This window comes from Anser cygnoides, chromosome Z, assembly GCF_040182565.1.
Source record: "Anser cygnoides isolate HZ-2024a breed goose chromosome Z, Taihu_goose_T2T_genome, whole genome shotgun sequence".
NCBI classification, from domain to species: domain Eukaryota; kingdom Metazoa; phylum Chordata; class Aves; order Anseriformes; family Anatidae; genus Anser; species Anser cygnoides.
The window spans coordinates 22,269,131-22,288,823 of NC_089912.1; the positions used below are offsets into that span (position 1 = coordinate 22,269,131).

Consider the following 19,693-nt stretch of genomic DNA (forward strand, 5'->3'; position numbering starts at 1 on the left):
GCCTTCATTGAACTGCACTTGACGGACATTTAAAGCACTTGCATTATCTTCCCATGACCACCCTTATCATCTAGTCCTCACAAAAAGTACCAAAACTTATTTGCTGAAATGACTGGATTTGTACTAATTTACGATTGCAAATCTTTTTTAAGAAACCAAAGAGACTCAGCATTGTTTTCCAGGAAGATAAATAGTATTTCAGCATGAGAGGTAACTCTTAAGGTTTAACGGAGGTGGAAATCCCAAGATGACATACAAAATAGTGATGAATAGGAAATATTTAGTGAGAAATGGAAAGCAAATATCATGATGCAGACATTTCAGTACTATAATATTGACAGAGCGTGACTGAATTCTTACAGTGATCCCATGACCAGTGTTAATGACTGACTGAGAAGTGTTTTTTTATATTAAAAATATTGTAGGACTTTCTAGAACTTAAAACAGTAAACTGGAAAAATAAACATTCAGGGTTTTGAAGCCCTTGCATTTTAGACTTTCAAAGAATTTTGTAAACACTTATGAACCAGATTTAAGAACACATGCAATAATATCAAGAAAAACATTCATTGGACTATCTGTACTGGAAAATAATCCAATCATGAAAGAAAATTGGTAGTAGTACAGAAGAAGAGATGTCCATGCTAACCGTGTCTCTCCCAGAGAGCCTTTGCAGCATCACAATATTCTTTTGTCTGCAATTAATACATCAGAGCTTTTGGCCATGTTGAATGCAAGTTGCCCCAAAGAGGGAGATCACAAATCTAGACCAATTACGGTCTCAGTTCAAAGGAAAGGTCTATCTTCTGTTGATGTCACAACACATCATCATAATTTATAAGGCCTGTCTGTAGCAGAATGGAGAAAATGAGGAGGGCTCTTTGCTTTGTACAAAGACACTTAGCTAACAAATCTGGGGAAAAAAAAAGAAAAAAAAAAGGAAAAGTTATTTGTATTTCTGATAAGGTTGCAAACCTCACATGACAGGCTGTTTCCTGCTCCCCTACCCCACTTTTTTTCACAGCAACTTAAATGACTACACACAGCGATATTGTAATTTAGGAAAGTTTTAACCACATGAAATTCAGAAAGTTAAACAAAATAAATAAGTAATAATAAAAAAGACAACTAACAACCTCCCCACCCCAAATACTCATGAAAGATATGAACAATTTATTTGTAGTTCATATTTTCTAGATATTAGATACATGCATTAGATACATTTTTTTATATATAAACATGTACGAGCAAGAGGCAGTTCCAATTTGAAAAAAGTATTTATTTTCTTTTTAAAAAGGAAAATGTCTGTTAATTAGAGATTGTGCAGACCACGTTATGTGACCTGCAAAATATAGCCCAAAGTTTACCTGAGTCACACCAAACCAGTTCCCTTAAATCACAGAGGACATCAGGTACTGTGAAACATAGTCTCTCCTCTTGTTCCGTGCCTTTCCAGAACACTAGTGTTCCTTTATTTGAGTCTCAAAGAAGGATACCTTTATATTAAATTGATGCAGTCTCAGTAGTGGGCAGGGGGCAGTGATTTCTCTACAAGCTTGCTAGCTTAATCAGGTGGAGCTTTTATCACTAGTTTGTACCAGCTTCAGGGCATCCTGGAGGTGACAGGTAAAGAAAAGGCTTCGAATGTATTGCCATTATGTATTCCTGTAACCTTTCAATTGTGTGGATGAGAAACCAAGGGGCCTGACGCTTATTTCATGTGGAAATGGGTCACTCAGCTAATAGTTTCTCCATAGAGATCACAGAGAGGCTTCTGCCATTCTTCTTTGAAACCAGAGGAGGCAAAGAAGCCAAGCAGGGACTGCATGTCTGTCTACACTGAGACAAATGGAGCTGGAAAATTTTGTCCCCTTTGTTACTTATGTGTCATAAACAAAACTCAGATTGTTTATACTGCAAAGTGTATATCACATGTTTAGTTCATTATCTATCTATGCAATAGTCAAAAAGGCCAATGCAAAATTATCTGAATCCAGTTCACTTTATTTTCTATTCATACCAAAATATCTGGGAAGGACCTTTACAATCACTTAATTTACTTCCAATGAAAAATAAAGCTTCTAGCAGCAGATTAACCATGTTTCAAAAGGTAATCTACTAATAATGTGGTGGTGGTGGGAGAGAAATAAAACAGTGCAGGATGGTTCACAGAAAATATGTATAATGGCTTAGATTTGTAGTGGCAGAACTAAAATAACAGTGACCAAAGATCTATAGACAGAATATTTATTCCCAATTACTGTTGTCTGGTAGATTCTAACTTAAATTACTTTTTGAGCATCACAAAATTAAGCATTTATGGAAAAAATATTAGTTTTCTTCCTCTACACTCAACCTTTTCCAGTGTGAAACTGGGCTATTTTGGAAAGAAAAAGAAGTAGTCATCTCTTACTATATTTTTTCAGCTGGACATTGTGCATGCTTGTGGAATGCATCTGCACAAATACCATACTTCTTTTACATTCAGGAAGTGATATTTCAGAACAAGCTCTTGTAAAACAATACTCCATTTTCTGTGGTTTGGGGGAAAGCCAACACAAAATTTAGATTTCTTCCTTTTTCATATACGAACTCTATAATAAACAAAACTAACTCCATAAAGTAGATTTACAATGCTGCCATTGTGTGGGGTTCAGCACAACTACAAAATATTACGTTGGCCAAAATTAATGCTGCTGAAAATATATGTTGCCAGCAGCTTGGATAATTACAAGGAAAGGCAGTTAGTAATGAATTCCTTTTACTCAGAATTCAAATCTGAGGACTGAATGTTGCCCATTATTGTAGTTCAAAGGCAACTATCTCTAGAATTGTTCTTTTAATGTTTGCTCGATGGTTTTAGTTGTTCTTTTCTTGTAGGCACACAATTGTTGTCTTGATCTTTGTGATAAAAAGAGCTACACTGGAGCTTTGTAGTGAATACAGTTGGCTTGGTAATGTGCCCATAGTCAGAATTCCAAAGTGGGAAGACAAAAGCCTAGAAAATATAAAGCTGAGAGCTGTTTGTTCAGGGCTGTGGGAATCTAACACAGACTTTTGAAACCAATGAGCTCTCTCCATTACATCCACATTCATAAAGTAACTATCCAATTCTACGCTCTTTTTTCTTTTCCCAAACCAGAGTTTTAACCACAATTTAAGTGAATGTGGCAACTTCTTTGTAGCTCCACTCCTACCAAAATTCCCAGCATGCTACAATTCTTTCTCTTCAAGTTAAAATTCCATTTAGTTTAGCTTGTTCAAAGTTATATTTATTTCTGTAAATAACTATGCATCAATTGAAAGAGTTTCACTTAAACAGACAAAAGAAAAAAACTGTTTTTAAAACCAAGAGGCAGTTTTCACAAGGTCACAAATTACATTCAAAAATATTTTATAAGGCTTTACAAAAATAAAATTAGAATGCATGTCTGTCATTTATATCTTAATTGAAAACATGGGATTCTAAGTTGTATGAGTAATCTGTTGCATCTGCAGATCTCAAAGGACTTTGTAAAATGTTTCATAAAAGCTGAGGCACAGAGATCGCGTTCCAAGTCAGAGACAGAATGAGGAACAAAACAGGGGGCTGGCAACAGCAGCTTCACCATATGTCTCACTATACTGCTATACTGCAGAACAGAAGCAAAGGAGCTAGCAGAAGAACTGAGAGGCAGGAAAAGTGAAGGAGGCTTGGCTACCTTCTCAGCAACTGGAGTAGCAGCTCATTGCTGGTGGCCTTCTTTAAGTGCAACAGCAGCTGAGGTGAATGACAGAATGACAGCTAGAACAAATGTGTGGCTGTTATTCCAGATGAACGATATTTGGCTGGGCCATTGTGGTAAGATTTACACCTAAGAGAACCTTCAGAAAATATGCAAGGAGCCAATACTGTGTAAGTCCACTGAACTGAGATACACTCAGAGTGGGTCAGCAAAACCAATAAAGCATTTGTCATTATTGTTTCAGAGGAGGAGGTGGCTGCCCTTCTCAAGATGCCCAGAAATTTGACAGAAAAACATGGTTCAGCTAAGGCAAGTGATTACCGGTTCCCAAAGCTGCAGGAAAAAGTGCTGTGGGGGGAGGGACCAAGCGTTTCCAGAAATATATGTTGCCCTGCAGTGCAGACATGAAATATATAGGTATCTTAAATTCTTTCTGCCTTTACTTCTTCCCCGAGTTGTAGGACAGGGTGGGGAAGGTTACCTCTAAGCTATATGGTATATGGCAAGGTCAGTATCAACTAGCACTTCGGTTCTTTTTTTTTTCCTTTTTTTTTTTTTTTTTGAAATCAAATATAAATCAATACATCAATCACAAATACAGTCGATTAAAAAGACACAGGTGCGATAGCAACTGTGACACCTTACTCCCCTGATAGATGACAAGATATTTTGCCTCATAACACAAAGCTATCAATAACTGTTGTCTCAGGCTTACAACAGCTTTCTGCTTGCAGAGGCACTTCTGTTTCAGAACAATTCCTGCCACACTGGTCTGTGCAGCTGCTGAGCTACTCAGTCACCTAAAACCTGTTTACACTTCTCTTCTTTTTGTACTTTGTCAGTGAGTGGGTAGGCATGTGCAACATCATATGCACAAACAGCAGTAAGCTGATCTCCTCCAAAAGGTGATCCATGCCCTTACATTTGCACTTTTTATACTGTTATCAGCCTGCATGTTAGGACCAGGGCATCAGCCCCCTGGACTCACTGCTGGCCGCATGGGTTGAATGATATGAGCTGCAGATTACCATTAGGAACATGTCATTAGCTATGACGGCTATATTTTACCATTCCTTCCCTCTCCCTAGGTGGAGAGTCTACCATCCTAATGATCTTGGAGCCTGAGCAAGGAGAGAAAGAGAAATCCATTCTCTCATTTCTGAACAGGTATGGGAGCTAGGGAACAGATGTCATACCTTTAAATGTCCTTTCCTCGGTTCTCCATTCACAGCTAACGAGGTGCATGTGGGTCAGAAAAAAAAATTGCCCTGTTGTGATAATTCTAAAAGAGCTGTCAGATTTTAGGTTCCAAAATAAAACTAACTCAGGACTGGGTTTAGCTGAATAAAAGAATAATCAGATAGAATATGTAATCCATACAACTTCCACATTTGGTTTAGTAAATGTGTCCTTGTCTTCTTTCCCTAAGACCAGATCTCTGGCCACAGGGATAACTGTCAGACTTTTAACAACATTTCTGCTGTTTTAATTCAGTGGGAGGTAATCCTAAAAAGGCTAATGCTCAAGAAGCTTTTCATGGTGAGATAAATCCTGATTGAGTTGAAGATAAAGGCTCCCACAGCTTTCAATGAAACTTGGTTTCACTGGTAACATATAAAATTCTCTCTTCTGTTGGGAATTTAATGGACACATAATCCCACTAAAGAATATGAGGAATAATCTTGTTACAGTGAATGATGTTGGGAGGAGATCATTGAATCTGACAGAATGTTTCTAAAGGTGCTCTTCCCTACCTGTGGTCTCTCTACACAGTAAAAGCTTTGAGTTATGTTCTTCAGCTGATAGAACAAGGAGAATGGCTGAATGGTGGCTTTTATTAATTTTGCATTTATCTACTCACCTGGTATCTCATATGGAAGTAATTGTGATTGAAAATATTATTTCACTGATAGTCAATGAGCTATATAAAAATAAAAGTCAACTAATAACAAATAACTTTTTGGTTCAAATATCTTGAACTTCTTTTAAGGATGACCTGAAATCTTAGATGCACTTTATCCTACATTTATAACAGATAGTCTACAATAACTTAACTTCTATCATCCAGTCCTAGCCCAAGTGAACCATCTTGTTTTTTTTTTTTTGTTTGTTTGTTTTGGTTTGGTTTTGTCTCTCTCTCTTTTTTTTTTTTTCTTCTTTTCAGTTCAGAAAGCCTGGATTGGTGTCTACGTATTTTAAAAAATATATTGATTGGTACTCTCTGGCACTTTGCTTACTTAAACATCTTTAAATATGTGCCAAAATCTGATGGCTCCTACCCAGACAAGAATTCTATTTTCTTGCGATAAATTTCAAATACATTTTCATGTTCAGTGGTTTCTTTCTTGGCAATCTATCTAGTTTTCCCTCCCTAAGCTTTACAAAAGACAGGTAATTTTATTTCTCATTTGAACCTGTCTAATTTCATTTACAAATGGGGCAACATGCAAGTCTTATTAAACTTCTCTTGTACTGCTTCTTGTCTTTGATATTTGTAGGCAGTCCTGAAAATATCAGCTGTAAGAAGCTTCTAATCAAGCCTCCATTTCACATTTAACAAACTCTTGTGCCATTTCATGATCATTTTCTGTAACACATGTTCCTAAGATTTATGGTTTGTTTCCATCTCAACTTATTTCTGCCTGTAAACACTTTCGTGAAGCTGCTCACAACCATAAACAATTGCCACTCCTCTGCCACTATCCCATACAATAAAATAATCCTATTGCACTGTAGTCAATGTTCCAGAAGCAGTTGGAGTTAATTTGTCAAATAAGCAGATCCTAGCACATGTAACGTCAGAGTGACTCAGATGTGTTATAACTTGTTAGTTTCCAGCAATCTTAATGCTGGTACTTTGTAATGCTCTTGTTTAATTCCCCATAGTTTCTTCACAGGACTTACACCGTGTTATCATCCCCTGTACACAGATAATACCTTCAATATGTTCTATGAAAAATTCAGGACACATATGTGCCCATCACACTCTTGAAAACTGAAACTTTCTGTTTAGAATTTCTTGCATATCTTTTGCTTCCACTTAGGAACACATTTGATAACGTTATGGACTCATGGTTCATCGAGACCAGCCTGCTACTATTATAATTATTCCTCTCCCTTGATTTCTTCCACAAATTTCTCAATGACTCTGATCCATGCTGGGAGCCAACAGCAACTCTCAGCTTAAGATCATCAGCAAACTTGCTGAGGATGCATTGCACTCCGGCAACCAGATCATTGATAAAAATGTTGAGCAGGACCAGCCCTAGAATTGAGCCCTGAAGAACACTACTCCTGAACACCCATCAGTCCATTCACTATGACCTTTCAAGCTCTGCCATTCAGCCAGTTCATCACACCAGTACCAGCATACCATGTACCTGCTCATCTCACAGGTGGACACTTTGTCCAGAAGGATGCTGTCAGGGACAATAATAGTCATGACAGACAGGGTTATATCTATCTTATGGTAACAAATTTTAATACTGTATTTTGATAACACATATATGGTTGGACCAAATGATTTTGGAGGTCTTTTCCAACCTTAATGATTTTATAATATAATATTATTAATATACTATTTGTAAACAGAGAAAGATATTAGCTAATCCATAAGGAATTAACTTTAAAATCCCATGTTAAATTTACCTCTTCCTTCTACTTAGCTCTGTGTCTTCAGCTATTCTTTCCTCCAGAATTTGTTCTAAAGATATGAATATTCTTGAAATTATTTTGTCTTGATCATTCCCCTTGTGAAATACAAGTATTTAATTTTCATTTTGTGTCTTAACCTTCCCAACAGTTGGTTGATTCATTTAAAAAAAAAAAAACACTTACTAAATGACCTTCCTAGGTTTCCTAGGCTAGATTCAGGATGTAAAGATGCAGGGTGGAGAGTATTAGTCCATTTATTCTGAGTGATGTATAAGTCAAGAAGTGCTCCAGTCTGATGTCTGTGAGATTTTCTTCTATCCTATGAAGCAAAATATCTTGTTTACCTTGAATATCTTTTAGGAAATTGTTTCCTTTAAAAACTTAAAATCGTCATTTTTAATTAACACCACGTATGCATGTTTTGATTTTTCAAGATCAAATTGAAGAGTACGTTATTTACTGATATAATTTGGATCAGATAAATGTAGAATCTGGTTCTTAATTTTCAGTGTAAATTTGACTAATAAAATTATATTTTTTAGTTCACTGCCTAATTTATGGTATAGAGTTGTAAACATACATAGCAGCATAATATACAATGATTTTTCAAAAGTGAGATTTCCTGCTAAAACTGTTTTAGGTGGTTTTTGAAAGGGAAAGGTAACACTGGTGTACCACTCTTTACCTAAAACAAACCTAGAAATCTTACACTACCAAGAACCCTTCTGTTTCTGTAAAGACAAATGTCCAAAATAGAAAATCTGGTTCTGGTTCTTCTTTCTTTTTTCCCCACAGGATTTTGTCACTATTTGGAGGACTGGTCCCTGCGACAATGTCTTGTCCATACTCATCTGAGATTACTGAAAATGGTGAGGCCTGCACTGCTGCAGACTGAAGTCATCAGTCTTCTGGGATTCATCTCATAATACCTCATAGGTGTCAAATATTGCTTCGAAATCAGTTCAGGTAACTTTTTGTCAGGAATATCTTTAATGTTTTTTCCCCTTAAAGATCAATAGTAGTTCTCTTTCCCACTATTATGCCTGTGTTTGTGCTTTCACATCCCTGTGTAAACCATTTTATCCAAAGTGTCTAACAGCCAAACAGTGAACAAGGAATAGACAAAAAATATGTCATAGCAATTACACAGGAAGAGAAAGCAAAATGTAAAATAAAGACTTCCTTTACTAATCATTTTGTCAGTCCTAAAAGCATATATTTCCTGCAGAGTATCCTGGTCAAAGTCTGGTCTGTTTGGAAGAATGGTCAGTTTACTCTCAGTGAATATTTTGAACACAGATGTTGAACATTAATTGTCACACAATGTGACAAAGGAAAGTAAATTTTAGCATTTAAGTCAGCGTACATTTAAAAACAATAGACAAAGACAATACCACAAATCCAAATACAATAACTACAGCGTTTTCATGTATATGTTCATAAAAGCTTTTAAGACATCATGTTTAATTAATGGACCACTTTGAATGTTAACAACCAAGTTACTTGAAGGTGTTTATAGTATATAAGCATATAAAGGTTAAGAGACGTACACTGCATTTTCCAAGTAGGAAAATGTGAATTAATTCAAGCAGGAAGATTCTGGGATAACAGAATCAGTTGTTTCGCAGCTAAAAGAAAGTTCTGCCTTTAAAGAGAAAAATATAACTTTCTCTCTTTGTCCTGAGATGTTATGTTTCATGCCTCCAGAAAATACATGTATGCATGCTTATTAACATTTTCTAATTCAAAATTTTAATTGAATAGAAACTGCTCCTCTGACTGCACCTGTTTCTGTCAAATACACAGACACTGCTCTTTATAATGCCCTTCCTCCACCAGAGATCCCTGAGCTAATTCATGACACTTGACATTAATCACATGCACAGATCAACAAAGACTTTGCTTTCATATAAAAACTAATTTAGAACATATTTCTAAATTACTGCTTGTTATTGCAGTCAATTTAATTAGCTAGTTAATGACAATATCTGTTCATAATCCAAGCAGTCAAAAATACCAAGTTCAGTAATTAGACCATATAATTCCTTAACAACTCAATTTTATAATGGAAGAGTGCTATGCTTTAAGTCAATTTGCTTCTAATACTCTCCTATATTCAAAATTAGAAATCCCTTAGTGTACTATTTTGACATTCAAAACCTGAGAGAGAATATTTGGGTTAAAAAGCTCAGCCGCACTCTGTATTTCATATAAAATAGATGTAAGTTATGTTGCATTTTATATAATTTACCTGGGTGTATCCTATTTACCTAAATACTAGGCTAAATAATCTACCTTAAAACAATTGCAAAATTTAATCTTTGTCAGACAACAATAATGATAAAATAATTACAGACTACAGTAGCAAGTAATATTTGACCTTATTATCAACACAGACATTGAACATTATTTCAGTTAATGTGACAAAGGAAAGTATAGTAGAGCATTTAAGACTTTTTTATTTTTTTTAAAAAAAAAGAAACAACACAACAAGTCGAACAAAGACAGTACCACAAATCCAAACTGACACTTATAGTAACCCATGGCAATGAAAAAATCCTGTCAAAAAGGCATTAGAATAAGATAATTTCATTTCTCGCAGCTGCCTGCCTTTCAATTCTTTATCCCTGCTATCAGGTTTGAATAAATTTCATCTCTCACACTACAAGTAATGAGCAGGCAATGACTTATGAAGCAAAGAGACCAAGTTGAGGCAGAATTAGAATACAATTTTAATGAGACAGAGCTGAGAAAGTGGAAGTGTTACTCTTTTGACAGACTTGGCAAAATACCCAACATTATTTCAAATGCTCTTTCCTCTCTATAGAGAAAGTGCCTTTTTTTTTTTTTTTTAATTGGAATACTCAAGAGAATACTTTTAGGAGTATATTGTTAATGTGATTTAAGTCAAAAACTACTTATTAAAGAATCTATGAATTTGCGTTATAGAAGACCAAATAGGAATTAAAATACACTAGAAGTCACACTGGATGACAAACAGGAAGCTGATCTGCTCTGCTGGTGCCCTTCTAGAGAATCAGTCTCTTCAAAGCCTTTTTGTGGCCAACTGAATAAAAGTACATCATTCTTTATGTGTATACAGAACGAGTACTCATAATTGCACTCGCAAGGCTTAGAAAGTCTTTACCTAATCTGGATGTAACAAGCATTTATAGTTCTGATGACTTTGTATCTCCAGCAGCACTCCAACATCAGCAATTTCAAAAGAGAAGGAGGCCTCAAGAAATTGGGACTTTCTGCCTGGAAGAAAAAAACAAAAACAAACAAAAAAACCCTATATATATATATATAAAGAAAGAAAGGCAAGCTTACATGTAGATAAGCTACCAGAATTTCACTCCAAGGTCTAGCCACAAGATAAGATGCATTTAAAATAAAGATGTGTTCACGCACCCAGGAAAAGTGACAGGAGACAACAAAGCAGTTGCAAAAAGTTGCTTTGAACTGAGGGAAAAAAAAAGTACTTTAAAAAAGTGATGAAAGAAAATGAAAGATTTGAACACTGATTATTTTACTTATTTTGCCTAAGTATTATGAGCATATCTTTTGTGCCCTCCCTTCAAGTGGTATTTACAAAATGGTCTTCCAAATGGATCTGTTAATGAAACAAGTTGAAAGAATAGTAAGTAGAATATACAAATACTACTTTATTTTGTAAGTATCCCTACCTAAGAACTGAAGTTTTCACATTTGCCAGCTTCATACTCTTTCTTGTACTAAGTCACAAAACTCATTTTAAGTACAAGCTAAGCCTGTGTGTTTCAGGGATCTGAAGCTCTGCCTATATTGTCTTTCCCCGTCAAACCTGAGTGCATCCTGGTTACTCTCCAAGATAGCTGGAGGCAAGCCAGCTCTGATCCAAAAGTTGTGTAACTGCTTTAGTGGCTCTTAGTAGGGCTTATCTTGGGCTCTGTGCCATGATAATGTGGTTACACAGCTTCTACTCTGGATCAAGTTCAGGTCTAGTTGGCTTGGAGTGAGTTCTTGTGTGCTGGCCCCTTAGCTATGTAGACGTAACCCAACAAAACTACCTTTTGTCATTTTTTAGCCCACAGAATCAAATCATTCTCACTGTAACTGCTGATAAGACTGAAAATCTTTTAATAAGTATTTAAAGTTTGTGAAACAAAACCGTAAGTCAGACTATGTGAAAAGGTGCATAGAAAAGGGTTACAAAATATTTATACATGTATAAAGGAAAAATCCTATGGTCTTAAGTTTCACACAAATACAAGTAACTACACTTAGTATCATTAATCAAAGGAGGACATATAATTTTCCTACAATAAAATTAAGAGTTTTACAGCCTCAGGCAAAACATGAATCAAAATTTTATTGTGTTGGAAACATCTGATAAACTTCATGCATTCCTGACCAAAGATCTACAGTTGTGTTAAAAGAGAAGCCTACATTGTACATGCAGGTATATGAAGAAAAAGATCCACAGTATAACTGTGCCAATTTAAAACTTTTTAATTTCTTTTGGATTCTTCCTTTAAAATGATGTTATTCCCTCTTGTTTGTATTTATTAACCTAAGGCCAGCCTGACTGTTCAAAAAAGGAAAGTAATGACAGATATGTTTGGTGGTTTTACTCAGGTGGGCAGCCGAGCTCAACCATAGCTGCTCTCTCACTCCCCTTCCTCAAAGGGGGAGCGGGAGAAAATACAATGCAAAGGGCTCAAGGGTTGAGACAAGGACGGGGAGATTGCTCAACAAGTATTGTCATGGGCAAATCAGACTCAGAGTAGGGAGATAGTAAGATTTATTGCCTATTACTAACAAGCTTGAGAAGTGAGAAACAAAGGAAAGAAACCAGAAATGCCTTTCCTCCATTCACCCTCTTCCACCTCCTCCCCCGAAGCTGCACAGGAGAAAGGGGGAATGGGGGCTGCAGTCAGTCTATAGCACTTTGTCTCTGCCAATCCTTAAAGAACTGCTCCCACATGGCTCAGTACCACAGGGTCCATCCATCCCCCAGGAGCAAACTGCTCCAGCACGGGTCCCCCCCGGGTGGGCGGCAGCTCCCCCCAGACCCCCTGCTCCTGCGTGGGCTCCTCTCCACGGGCTGCAGCTCCGGCCCGGGGCCTGCTCCTGCGGGGGCTCTCCATGGGCCGCAGCCTCCTCCAGGCCACATCCACCTGCTCCACTGAGGGCTCCTCCACGGGGGGGCTGCAGCGTGGAGATATGCTCCATGTGGGACCCATGGGCTGCAGGGGGACAGCCTGCTCCACCAGGGGCCTCTCCACAGGCCGCAGGGGAACTGCTGCTGCGTGCCTGGAGCACCTCCTGCCCTCTTCCTGCACTGACCTTGGGTGCTGCAGGGCTGCTTCTCACTCCTCTCTCTCTCCCAGCTGCTGTTCCCCAGCATTTTTTTTTTCCTGTCTTAAATATCCTTTCACAGAGGCACAAACAACATCACTTATTGACCCAGCTCTGGCCAGCGGCGGGTCCCTTATCTAAGATAGGGCGGCTTCTGGATTCTTCTCACAGAAGCCACCCCTATGGCTTCCCCCTCTACCAAAACCTTGCCACATAAACCCACTACAATATGACACTGAGATTGAAGAAATTTTATTTCATTATTATAAATTTATATAAGGGCCAGATTTAATAAGAAGGCTATAGGGGCCTTCTTCTTCCTTAACCTTACAGGAAAGCTTTTGATGGGGTTAAGTGTTGTTGTGGTTTAACCCGGCTGGCAGCTAAACACCACACAGCCGTTCGCTCACCCTCCCCCCTCCCTCTCTGGGATGGGGGAGAGAAACGGGAAAGTGAAGCCTGTGAGTTGAGATAAAGACAGTTTATTAAGACAGGAAAATAATAATAACAATAATAATAATAATAGTGATAATGGTAATAGTATTAACAATAATAATGTGTAAGAAAACAAGTGATGCACAATGCAATTGCTCACCACCCGCTGACCGATGCCCAGCCTATTCCCGAGCAGCCGGCCCCCCCACCCCGGCCAGCCACCCCTATATATTGTTTAGCATGACATCAGATGGTATGGAATACCCCTTTGGCCAGTTTGGGTCAGCTGTCCTGGGTCTGTCCCCTCCCAGCTCCTGCTGCACCCCCAGCCTGCTCGCTGGCAGGACAGAGCAAGAAGCCGAAAAGTCCTTGGCCTGGTGTAAACACTGCTCTGCAACAATTAAAACATCAGCATGTTATCAGCGCTCTTCTCATCCTAATCCAAAACATAGCACCCTACCAGCTACTATGAGCTACTTAACTCTGTCCTAACTGGAACCAGGACAGATATCCACCCCTTATTCCATACCATTTATGTCATGCTCAGGTTACACTCTGTCCAATACATTCTAATTAATCACCATTTTCATCTATGATATATAGCAATCATGGTAGTGATGACATACATTATTATATAATAATTAACATACTACAATTCAACTCATGGGCTATTCTCACCCAGTATCAAATCCCCTTGAGGTACACACCGGACCTCCCCATTCTTTTGCATTACCCACCAAGTGCATCCAGGTCCCTGAGCAAAAGCAATTCCACGAATGGGTTTGCCTTTTCCTGAGGCAGGAGTAGCCCAGACTGTTTTACCCAGCATGTTTCTTACGTGCACTACAGGAACTTTATCCCCTTCTACAGTGCGTAACAGGTTTGATTGGGCAGGTCCAGCTCGGTTGGCAGATCCCCTGGTATTGACTAACCAGGTGGCCTTTGCCAAATGTGTATCCCAATTTTTGAATGTCCCAGCACCCATTGCTTTCAGTGTAGTCTTCAACAGTCCATTGTATCGTTCAACTTTTCCAGAGGCTGGTGCATGATAGGGGATGTGATACACCCACTCAATACCATGTTCTTTGGCCCAAGTGTCTATAAGGTTGTTTCGGAAATGAGTCCCGTTGTCTGACTCAATTCTCTCTGGGGTGCCATGTCGCCATAAGACTTGCTTTTCAAGGCCCAGGATAGTGTTCCGGGCGGTGGCATGGGGCACAGGATATGTTTCCAGCCATCCGGTGGTTGCTTCCACCATTGTAAGTACGTGGCGCTTGCCGTTGCGGGTTTGAGGGAGTGTGATGTAATCAATCTGCCACGCCTCTCCATATTTATATTTCAGCCATCGTCCTCCATACCAAAGAGGTTTTGACCGTTTGGCTTGCTTGATTGCAGCACATGTTTCACAGTCATGAATAACCTGTGCTATAGTGTCCATGGTCAGGTCCACCCCTCGATCACGAGCCCATCTGTAGGTTGCATCTCTACCTTGATGGCCTGAGGTGTCATGGGCCCATCGGGCTATAAATAATTCACCTTTATGTTGCCAGTCCAGGTCCACCTGAGCCACTTCAATCTTAGCAGCCTGATCCACCTGCTGGTTGTTTTGGTGTTCTTCAGTAGCCTGATTCTTGGGCACATGAGCATCTACATGGCGTACCTTTACAACCAGGTTCTCTACCCGGGCAGCAATATCTTGCCACAATGCCGCAGCCCAGATGGGCTTGCCCCTGCGCTGCCAGTTGTTCTGCTTCCATTGCTGTAACCACCCCCACAGGGCATTTGCTACCATCCATGAATCAGTATAGAGATAGAGAACTGGCCACTTTTCTCGTTCAGCAATATCTAAAGCCAGCTGAATGGCTTTTACTTCTGCAAACTGACTCGATTCACCTTCTCCCTCAGCAGCTTCTGCAACTCGTCGTGTAGGACTCCATACAGCAGCTTTCCATCTCCGATGCTTTCCCACAATACGACAGGACCCGTCAGTGAACAAGGCATATTTCTTCTCATTTTCCGGTAGCTTGTTGTACAGGGGGGCTTCTTCAGCACGAACCACCTCCTCCTCTGATGATATCCCAAAGTATTTGCCTTCTGGCCAGTCCATAATCACCTCCAAGATCCCTGGGCGACTGGGGTTTCCTATTCGAGCCCGCTGAGTAATCAGTGCAACCCACTCGCTCCATGTAGCATCAGTTGCATGATGTGTAGAGGGGACCCTTCCTTTGAACATCCAGCCTAGTACCGGCAGTCGGGGCGCCAGGAGGAGCTGCGCTTCAGTACCGACCACTTCCGAAGCAGATCGAACTCCTTCATATGCTGCCAATATCTCCTTTTCAGTTGGAGTATAGCGGGCTTCAGATCCTCTGTATCCCCGACTCCAAAACCCCAGGGGTCGACCTCGAGTTTCCCCAGGTTCTTTCTGCCAGAGGCTCCAGGTGGGACCATTCTCTCCGGCTGCGGTGTAGAGCACATTCTTTACATCTGGTCCTGTTCGGACTGGCCCGAGGGCTACTGCATGAACTATTTCCTGCTTAATTTGTTCAAAGGCTTGTCGTTGCTCAGGGCCCCATTCAAAAGCATTCTTCTTACGGGTTACTTGGTAGAGCGGGTTTACAATCAGACTGTAATTTGGAATATGCATTCTCCAAAACCCCACGACACCTAGGAAAGTTTGTGTTTCTTTTTTGCTAGTTGGTGGAGACATAGCTGTTATCTTGTTGATCACATCCATTGGGATTTGACGACGTCCATCTTGCCATTTAATTCCTAAAAACTGGATCTCTCGTGCAGGTCCTTTAACTTTATTCTGTTTTATGGCAAAACCGGCCTTCAGAAGGATTTGGACTATTTTCTTCCCTTTCTCGAAAACTTCTTCTGCAGTGTCACCCCACACAATGATGTCATCGATGTACTGCAGGTGTTCAGGAGCTTCCCCCTGCTCCAGCACAGACTGGATCAATCCATGGCAAATGGTAGGGCTGTGTTTCCACCCCTGGGGCAGCCGATTCCAAGTATATTGGACTCCCCTCCAAGTGAAAGCAAACTGTGGCCTGCACTGTGCTGCTAGAGGGATGGAGAAAAATGCATTAGCGATATCAATTGTGGCATACCACTTGGCTGCCTTTGATTCCAGTTCATACTGGAGTTCTAGCATGTCCGGCACTGCAGCACTCAGTGGTGGCGTGACTTCGTTCAGGCCACGATAGTCCACTGTTAGTCTCCACTCACCATTAGACTTTTGCACTGGCCATATGGGACTATTAAAAGGTGAATGAGTCTTGCTGATCACTCCTTGGCTCTCCAGTTGACGAATTAGCTTATGGATGGGACTCAGGGAGTCTCGGTTGGTGCGATATTGCCGCCGGTGCACAGTTGTGGTAGCGATCGGCACTTGCTGTTCTTCAACCCTCAGCAACCCCACAACAGAAGGGTCCTCTGAGAGACCAGGCAAGGTAGACAACTGTTTAATGTCCTCTGTCTCCAAAGCAGCTATGCCAAAAGCCCAGCGGAACCCTTTTGGGTCCTTGAAATATCCTCTTCTAAGATAGTCTATGCCAAGGATGCACGGAGCATCTGGGCCAGTCACAATACGGTGCTTTTGCCACTCATTACCGGTTAGACTCACTTCAGCCTCCAATACAGTTAACTGCTGGGATCCCCCCGTCACACCATAAATACAGATGGGCTCTGGCCCTTTATAGCTTGATGGCATTAGAGTACATTGTGCACCGGTGTCTACCAAAGCCTTATACTTCTGTGCGTCTGACGTGCCAGGCCATCGAATCCACACAGTCCAATAAACTCGATTGTCCCTTTCCTCCCCCTGGCTGGAGGCAGGGCCCCTCTAGTCCTGGTCAGAATCTTCATTTCTGTGTTTAAAGGACTGCCTGCTGGAAGTTGGAGCAGCAAACCTTTCAGAGAACTCCTTTTTCCCAATTGTTTTCCTTTGCAATTCACGTACCCGTGCCTCTAGGGTCGCAGTAGATTTTCCATCCCATTTTCTCATGTCCTCTCCATGGTCACGTAGGTAAAACCACAGGGTGGCGCGGTGTGTGTGCCCACCATATTGTCTTCCTTGCATAGATGAACGTTTACCCCTAATAGCTGAGACACTGGTTTGTACAGGTGGGGAGGAAAATAATCTCTCTTCAAGTTGGTGGATCTTTTCAGAAAGTTTCTCCAAGGTATTCTCTTTTAGCTGGTGGACACTGGTTCGTTCAGGTGAAGGGGAAGATAATCTTTCTTCAAGTTGGTGGATCTTTTCAGAAAGTTTCTCCAAAGCATTCTCTTTTAGCTGGTGGACACTGGTTCGTTCAGGTGAAGGGGAAGATAATCTTTCTTCAAGTTGGTGGATCTTTTCAGAAAGTTTCTCTAAAGCATTCTCTTTTAGCTGGTGGACACTGGTTCGTTCAGGTGGAGGGGAAGATAAATTCTCTTTAAGTTGGTGGACCTCTTCAGAGAGTTTCTCCACAGCTGAGACACAGGCCTTTAGGGAAGAGGAGAGATTTCCTTCGTACTGCCGGAGTATTTTAGTCACTTCATTCACTGTGGGATTCTCCTCCGTTTTCCAGGCTAGTATTGCCAATGAGTTGGCATATGATGATGGGGCACTCTGTACAAACTTCCGCCACATGGGTGGTGTACACCGGACTGCATCTGGATCTGCGGATGTTTGTGCGTCGTCTAGGTCCTTATAAATTACTTCCCGTACGGCCAATTCCCTCAGGTACTGAATTCCCTTCTCCATGGTGGTCCATTTGTTTGGTAAACATACAAGTTCTTCCTTGAAGGGATACCTTTCCTTCACAGCTGACAGGAGACGCCTCCAGAGGCTGCGAGATTGTGCTCCATCTCCAATTGCTTTGTCAATGCATGCGTCCCTAGCAAGGGATCCCAGCCGCCTGGCTTCCTTGCCCTCCAATTCCACATAATTGGCTCCCGTGTCCCAGCACCGGAGCAGCCAGGTGACAAGCTGCTCGCCTATACAGCGACCAAAATCTTTTCGCACATCTCGTAGCTCACGCTGGTATAGAGTCCGGGTAATTACTGTTGATTTTTCGACATCCTCATCCTCATCTTCAGTCTTCTGCACCTTTGATGGCCGGTGTAGAGTCCGGGTAGTTACTGTTGATTTTCCGACATCCTCATCCTCATCTTCAGTCTCCTGCACCTTTGATGGCTGGTATGGAGTCCGGGTAGTTACTGTTGATTTTTCGCCATCCTCATCCTCATCTTCAGTCTCCTGCACCTTTGATGGCCCAGCCTCGTCTTCACTACGCCCAGACTTAGCAGAAGACTGTCTGCGTTTTAAACGACCTGAGCCTCTATACCATTTTTTCACCTTGTCTACAGGGGCAACTTGCACTGCTACAGCTCGTTTCTCTGACCCAGCCACAGGGTCTGCCACAGGGGTTGGAATACCCTCTGCGGGGTCAACTTGCACTGCTACAGCTCGTTTCTCTGACCCAGCCACAGGAGTGGGAGCAGCTGCACGAGCTGGGGCAGCTGCAGGAGCTGGAGCTGGAGCGGCTGCAGGAGCTGGAGCTGGAGCGGCTGCAGGAGCTAGGTTGCTAGTAGCATCAATTGCAGCTCGATAGGCACAAGCCAGACCCCAGCACGCTACAGTGATTTGTGTCACTTTGGAACTGCCAGAGTCATGACACCTTTTTTTCAAGCATTCTGCCAGCTTTTTAGGATTTTGCAGTTGTTCAGGGGTGAATGTCCAAAACACTGGAGGTGACCACTGCTCTAGAAACCTGCCCATATCCTCCCACACTCCCTGCCACTCGCAACTATCCCGCCTCAAGACAGATCTCCGGATGAGATTCCTAAGTAGTTGTTTAACCCTCCACAAAATCTGAAGCGCATTCAGGAGACATAACAACAAGAGCAGGCTGGTCTGAGTATCCCAAGGATATTCAACATCTCGGAGAACCACCGTAACTAGCTCGGGGGATAAGAGGGTGGTGGTGAAGGAGAAAGGGAGAGTGAACAGGTAGGGAAACATGTCTTCCCCTGTCCCCTTCACAGATTGGCTCCCTAACGAAAACAGGAAATAGGTGTAATTGCTAATAGTTTCCGAGACATGGGTTCCAAAGTATAGAGTCGACGTCAGTGCTGAGTACAAATACCAGGTTAAAGTCGTGACCAGATATTTCATCATTTCATAAGCCATTGCTACACCGCACAGTACCATAACAATCTTAAACCAGGGCCCGGAAAGGATAAACAGTGCAAGAGGGAGCACATACAGAAAGTAACGCACCATAAAACTCAATTTGGAATACAGGTAGAGCAGACTGGAGATTAAGGCAATCAACATCGTGACTAGCAACTATTAAGCAGGTCCAATACTTATACCAATTTTAGTTTAACACACTCTGGTCAGATTTGTCGATATCTCAACCCTTCGGGCCCCACGTTGGGCGCCAAAAGGACTGTTGTGGTTTAACCCGGCTGGCAGCTAAACACCACACAGCCGTTCGCTCACCCTCCCCCCTCCCTCTCTGGGATGGGGGAGAGAAACGGGAAAG

The 19,693-nt window shown here is 41.1% G+C and overlaps 1 long non-coding RNA gene across 2 annotated transcripts in view; it reads right to left on the reverse strand.

The window, feature by feature from the left end:
- LOC125181446 (uncharacterized) overlaps nucleotides 1-13,348 on the reverse strand; it is a 50,714-nt gene extending 37,366 nt beyond the window's left edge. For both annotated transcript variants that reach the window (XR_010827718.1, XR_010827719.1), the window contains exons 1-2: nucleotides 13,318-13,348; nucleotides 10,528-10,640 (exon numbers count right to left, since the gene is read on the reverse strand). This is a non-coding gene — a long non-coding RNA (uncharacterized lncRNA). The remainder of the gene's footprint in view (nucleotides 1-10,527; nucleotides 10,641-13,317) is intronic.
- Nucleotides 13,349-19,693: the final 6,345 nt, after the last annotated feature.